General features: G+C 41.8%; 1 protein-coding gene across 1 annotated transcript in view; it reads right to left on the bottom strand.

Annotated features, from left to right (window-relative positions):
• Positions 1 to 6000, bottom strand: part of LOC117944714 (protein FAM214B) — a 28008-nt gene that overhangs the window by 8659 nt on the left and 13349 nt on the right. Inside the window, exon 2 of the mRNA XM_034871785.1 lies at positions 5567 to 5752. The gene's annotated coding sequence lies outside the window, so the exon portion shown is untranslated. The remainder of the gene's footprint in view (positions 1 to 5566; positions 5753 to 6000) is intronic.

Raw genomic sequence — 6000 nt, 5'->3', positions numbered from 1 at the left:
CAGTGAGCTGTTGCCATGCCAACCAGTAGCCCAAGGATAACGGCTTCTTTGTGTTTTGCCACAAAGAAAGAAGCAGAGCCACAGAGTGGGGTGCTGGGGGGCAGGGGGAGACCGGCAAAGATGCTCCTCCAAGAAAATGTCTCTCAAAATGGCTGTGATCCATGAGGTACGTACAGACAGCCAGAATTGTCAACAGACTGTGATGAAGGTTTATGTTCTGTTCGCCTAAAGCAGGGAAACAACTTTTAATTACCATGCTTTCACGTTTCATCCAAAGCTTGAAATGTAACAGTTGGAGGACGTTTCAAAGTCTTACTTCACTTCACTTTATAGTATTCGCTTTTGAATCATCATGACGCATTCCATTTTTCACACAGAAATGATGACATGGGCCTAGAGATCTGAGTTGTTTACAGATATTTTTTCACTAGATTGAAACACACCTGAAAAGTATCCACTGGTTAAATGGTAAAGGATGTTTAATACAATCCCCAAATTGCTAGACAATTACGTATTGATCAAAATAACCATACTTATCTAGCTGCACTCCAGGTGGCCTGAAGCAGATCTTTAAATTACTTGACTGAAAAATAATATACTGTATGTCAACTACTGCCCAAGCCAGGACATTTGGCAAATGCTGTAAACTAGATTATGTTGCTGATATCTCTTGGGGGGATGGACACTATTGCACCTAACCAGAACTGCCCCAGTCAACAGGTTAATCTCATTGTCAAGCCAAATAACAGAAGATAACCAGTTTGACTTACCTACATGAGTTCAATTAACACAACACTGGGAATCACCTCATCTTGTTTTGCCCCAGGACATTTGGAAGATGAAGACTGTGAACCAGATTATTTAACTGATATCTCTAAGGGCGGGGGACAGCCTTGGGCCAAACCAGAACTGCCCCAGATAGCAGGCATGTCATTACCGAGTCAATTAACAAAAGATAAATAAGAGTAGCAAAGATGAATTGATTAATAAAAATAATAATCAATAGTTGACCTATGGCTTTATTGAATCATCAACCATTCTGATAATCAATTAAGTCCAGCTTCTTCTATGGCAACATGTTCTGGTTTCTTCACTCCTCCTTGACAGTACACTGAATATCTTTGAGTTGTGAACAAAACAAGACATTTTCTGATTTTAATGTTTTCTATGTTCATTCTTTCTATTGTATGAGGTTTATTTGTATGTGTTTTACTCTTGGTTTCTGATGTTAAGCACCTGTTGCTGTAAAGTGCTATATAAATACATTTTGAATGATTGATTGATTGATTTGGGGATGTCATTAGCTTTGGGAAACACGGATTGACATTTTTCACAATTTTTTCAGACCAAACATCGAAGAAGACAGGTGGAGTCTCCACGGTGAGCACCCAGGGGCAGACACGGAGTGGGGGATGGGAAAGAATGGGAGAGGAGTCAGCAATGAGTATTAATAGTCATTGCCTATGTCATAGCTCACTGGGAGAGCTCTGTGCTAGTTCCCACTTGATTTCTGACCTTGTTTTAAACTAATTGAACAGGAGGCTGGCAGAGGCTAACCAACACTTTTCAGACTTGATCCAGGAGCCAACAGAGGAGGGGGGGGCGGGGGGGGGGGTTGGGGGGGGGGACTCTGGCTTCACCCTAATAAAAACGCTTCAAGATGCTGGGCAAGTATGCCAGCTCCGACTTGAGAACTTAAAAGCTCTGTTGCTGCGTTGCTGAACATACCGCTCCCATATATCTATTTGTACAATCAAATTTTTTGTTCAAATGCACATGGCCTGTGCACACTTACTGTGTGCCACTCACAGTCAAGACTATGAAAAAAAACACCTCGTATAAATAGAACTACTACAAACCTATTTTTTACCACTTCAGCAAACCCATTTTGCCAATATGGCCAAATGAAACATTTTCCCTTTAAAAGCATTGGCCTCAAACGGGTCATGACCCTCAAAACTTAGCAACATTCAACATTTACTTGATTGAACGCTGCAGACCTGTTATCTAGAAGTCGCCAGGCCAGCAATTATTCAGTAAGAGTCAGTCAAGAATAGAAACGGTGATATGACAAAGGAATGAGAAACGCCTGACTGAGTGTAACACCCAGACAGAGAGAGAAACAGAGAGAGACTATGGCCCAGCCAAAGATTTTGAGGAAGGTATAAATGATACTATATAAAACATACAGCAAGAGCAGGAATATCTCCCCAGTGTCAGGGTACAGGTCTGAGTGTTCATGGCTATTAGTACATAAACCAGCAGATCTGACACATTTTAGGACACAGCCTAAACATTAAGATGTGCTAAATCGCATAACAGTGAGTCTTTTCAGTTAAAAGAAACTTAAATAATAATTTCTTATAAAAGGTCTTGTGGACAAATGGCAAAATATCAGGAAAGACAGTAGGGCTACACAACGGAATGTAACTTATGTGATTGAATAAATTAAAAGGCTCAACAATGCCTTTGGTAGAGAAGAAACCCACATCAATAACTAATTAATTAACTCAAGTTAGTCCTGTTATACTCAGTCACACTTTAGGTGTGTTTTATGTGCATGCACAAAGGAGGAGGAAATACATTGTGTGTGGGTGAAAAGACAAATAAGGAAAAGGGTGAAAAACAATAAAAGAGGCTGCTTGGGCATAGAAACCCAATGATATGAAGATTCTGTAAAGTTGTGAATAGGACCAAGAATAAATACATTTAAAAGAGCTACCATTAGCTTGGGCATGGGTCTAGATTGGGATCAAAAAGAGAAGAGACTGAGTCATGTTTACAGACATTAAAATGGGAAATTTTATTCCAAAAGAAGTAAGCTAAGGACAACACTATACTTATCAACTACCTGTATCCCTATTAAGAGAATTATAATGTGCCCCCAATCAATTATTGGAGTGGCAACTGGAACATCTGCAAAACAGAAAATACCCTGACATTTGGCCTTTTATGGCCATTTGTACCTTCTTTACAACACCCAAAGGCCGCACGCAAGCATGCGTTATGTTGTACAGGTATGTAGTAATGTAGATCCACAACATTCAAAAGCAAAATTCACCCAGTCTCAACATATGTTTTTCCTCCCCTTCAAGAAATTATAGAAAAAAAAGTTTCTAATTGGCCGGAATGGACAATTGCTCACTACTGGGTAAATGTAGTGGACATTAATATTTTCATGGTTTCTTTTATTTCTTAGAGAGACACTGTGTTATGGGTCAGCTGTTTTTTTCCCCATCCTATGTGTTTTTTTCTCTCCCCTTTTCCCATGTGTTTCTGTCTGTGTTGAGGAACTAGGTCAAGGGGCGTGGCTGTTCGTTCCTGTTCAGTTACCTGCACAGATGCAGCGCATTCCATGGTCCACCTTAGCAGTACATATACCCGGGCTGATCACCTCATCAGTGCCACATTGTTAGAACTACCCATGTGGTAACTTGGCTCAGTGTCCTTTGCTAAAGCCCTAGTTATTTTCTTGTTCCTAGTGTTCCTGTTTACTTTTTATTCCTCTTTCTGGATCCCTCTAGACCGGCTGCCATCTCTACTACGTGCTGCTGTGCTGTCCGCTCTACGCCACTCAGTCCTCGTCTCTTCCACTATTGGATTCCTACGTGAGCAAGAGTGGACTCTCCTGCCTGCCCTGGATTCTCCGCTGCCTTCCCGCCTTGAGCTTTGGTCCTGTCCTGTACTGCCCTGGCTATGCCTTCATTGTTCCTCTGAGTACAAACTGTTGATTAAAACACCTTTTATTTTATATTAAATGTGTTCCGTGCGGTTGTCTATGTTCTAGGTTGGAATTGCGAGCTTAACACACTGTGCCCTAACGCAATGCCACAGTAATCAAAGAGAAAGTGTTTTTTTGTCTGTGCTTGTGTTTGATTTCATCCTAAACACAAAAGCATACGTTGCATTAAGAAGGATAACTTTCTGTAAATTTCTTACTAGATGTTGACTGCAAATATATTAGCTTTTGACAAAATCACCCACAAAAAGCATGCAGTTAATTCATAGTTTATTATACAAACTACCCCCTAACAAGAAAGAAGGAGGCCTTTGGATTTGGTTAATTCTCCACCCTGTTACAACCTTTTTTTTTTGCATCTACATTACTGCGAGTACCTAAAACTGAGACATTTGGAAATGCTGCTGACCCCGTTTCAAAGTTTGCGTTGTACGGATGGGCAGACAGACTGGGGTAGGCTTGCATTCCTTTCAGTAACGGTTCCAACTCGTCGGTCCAGGCAAATAAATTCCTGGTTTTACATCATGACATACCATTGTTGTTCTTTCTTAAAAGTATTTTCAATCGCAGAGTCACTTTAAACAATCGGATTCCGGTTTACAGCTACACATGCATACCCAGTGTTTTTGAATGGTCATGTAATATGCGTTTACAGTCGTTAAAATGGATGGGGATAATTTCTGATACAAAGCCGAAACCAGGCCCCTAGGAAGTGCCCCAGGCTTTGAGGCAAATTGAACATAGTGGCCAAAAAGGAAAATTGCAACTCCCGGGCCATCACGTAACAAAAAGACTTTTCCCTATAGACTTGCATTGCGAAAGAGACTTCTGTAAATTATAGGAACATTTTTTACTAACAGAGTTTAATCCATTTGGTCTGATAACATTTGTTAAGTCTAAAAGAGAGAACGTTTTAATTATTTTTCCCCGCTCAAGCTAGCAGGACACTAAACCATAAGTTAAGGCCGCACGGTTGAAGCAGTGCTGATCATCTAGGTCCTTTTTCACTCAATGATGGGTTCATGCATCACTGAGTAACTCTCAAAGACATGAAAGGAGCTTGCATGGACGAAGACCATTTTTGTTTTAACATACTGTTTAAAAATGAAAATGTACCAGTGACATGAGCTCATCATCTTGAATTTGCCTTTTGTGAAAACTCTTGTCTCTAGATGCTAGCTGCCCTCCTTGTGTCCTCAGCGCACTCTTTACACCCAGACTATAACAGAGGTGTGATAGCATCAGCATGTACTTAGCAGCCTCCCAAATGCCCCGATTGTCTCATCAACTTTGAGCAGGACCCCGCCCAAGTGCTACTCCTAGGTCTGTGCTATGCCTGGAGGCTGATAAACACACACACACACACACACACACACACACACACACACACAAACATTCTATAATACAAAAAAGTTGCTCAGTAATCCTGCAATCACCTGTTGATTAGATTAGAGGAGCAATCTAGAGAGAGAATGTGTGTGTGTGTGTGTGTGTGAGTGAGAGAGAGAGGGAGAGAGAGAGAGAGACTAAGCATGACAGGAAGCAACAAAGAAAGAACAGAAAGTGACAGAGACAAGACAAGAGTACTCAGGCGGGGTAGTCAGGACAGTCTAAACTGAGCTGGCTCAGTGACATAGATGCTGAGAATGCTGTTTGACACAGGGTCCCTTTCTGTCTCTCCCTCCCTCCCTCCCTCAGCCTGTATTTCCTGCCTGCCTTTCATGTGTCCATTTTAGGAGACGTTGAGTCACCCAAACCCAGCTGACAATATGACAGGAGCAACATTATTACACTTGGCTTGACAGCACGAGAACCTGTGACACTCACCCTCTGAATGATGGGGTTTATCTCGCTGTCTCACTCTCCGTCTCTCTCCTTTGTTCCTCTGTGAGTTTGGTGGCTGGGTGGTTAACTTTGCTGCCTTTTCTTTCAGTCTTCTGTGATTCTATTTCCTCTGGGTCAGGTTTCTCTCCCTCGAATCTCCGGTTTGTTGTATCTTGTCTTTTTTTCCTCCTGAATAGGTGATGTTGAGAAAGGCAGAGATAAGTTAAGTTGTTTTGCCTCCTTCAGCTTGTTTTGGGAGGTATGCTAGCCTGCACTGGCTCTCTCTCTCTCTCTCTCTCTCTCTCTGTATTTTGTTTTCTTCCTGTCTACCTCCCTCCACCCTCAGTCTCACACGAATCGAAAAAACCCATCGACAACTCTCACCCCTCACCCATCTTACTTTCCCACTCTTCTTTTCTCTCTCTCAAGCTCCCCCC

Source organism: Etheostoma cragini, chromosome 5 (assembly GCF_013103735.1).
Source record: "Etheostoma cragini isolate CJK2018 chromosome 5, CSU_Ecrag_1.0, whole genome shotgun sequence".
NCBI classification, from domain to species: domain Eukaryota; kingdom Metazoa; phylum Chordata; class Actinopteri; order Perciformes; family Percidae; genus Etheostoma; species Etheostoma cragini.
Note: the sequence above shows the minus strand (reverse complement) of the source record. Positions and strands in the feature narration are given on the sequence as shown.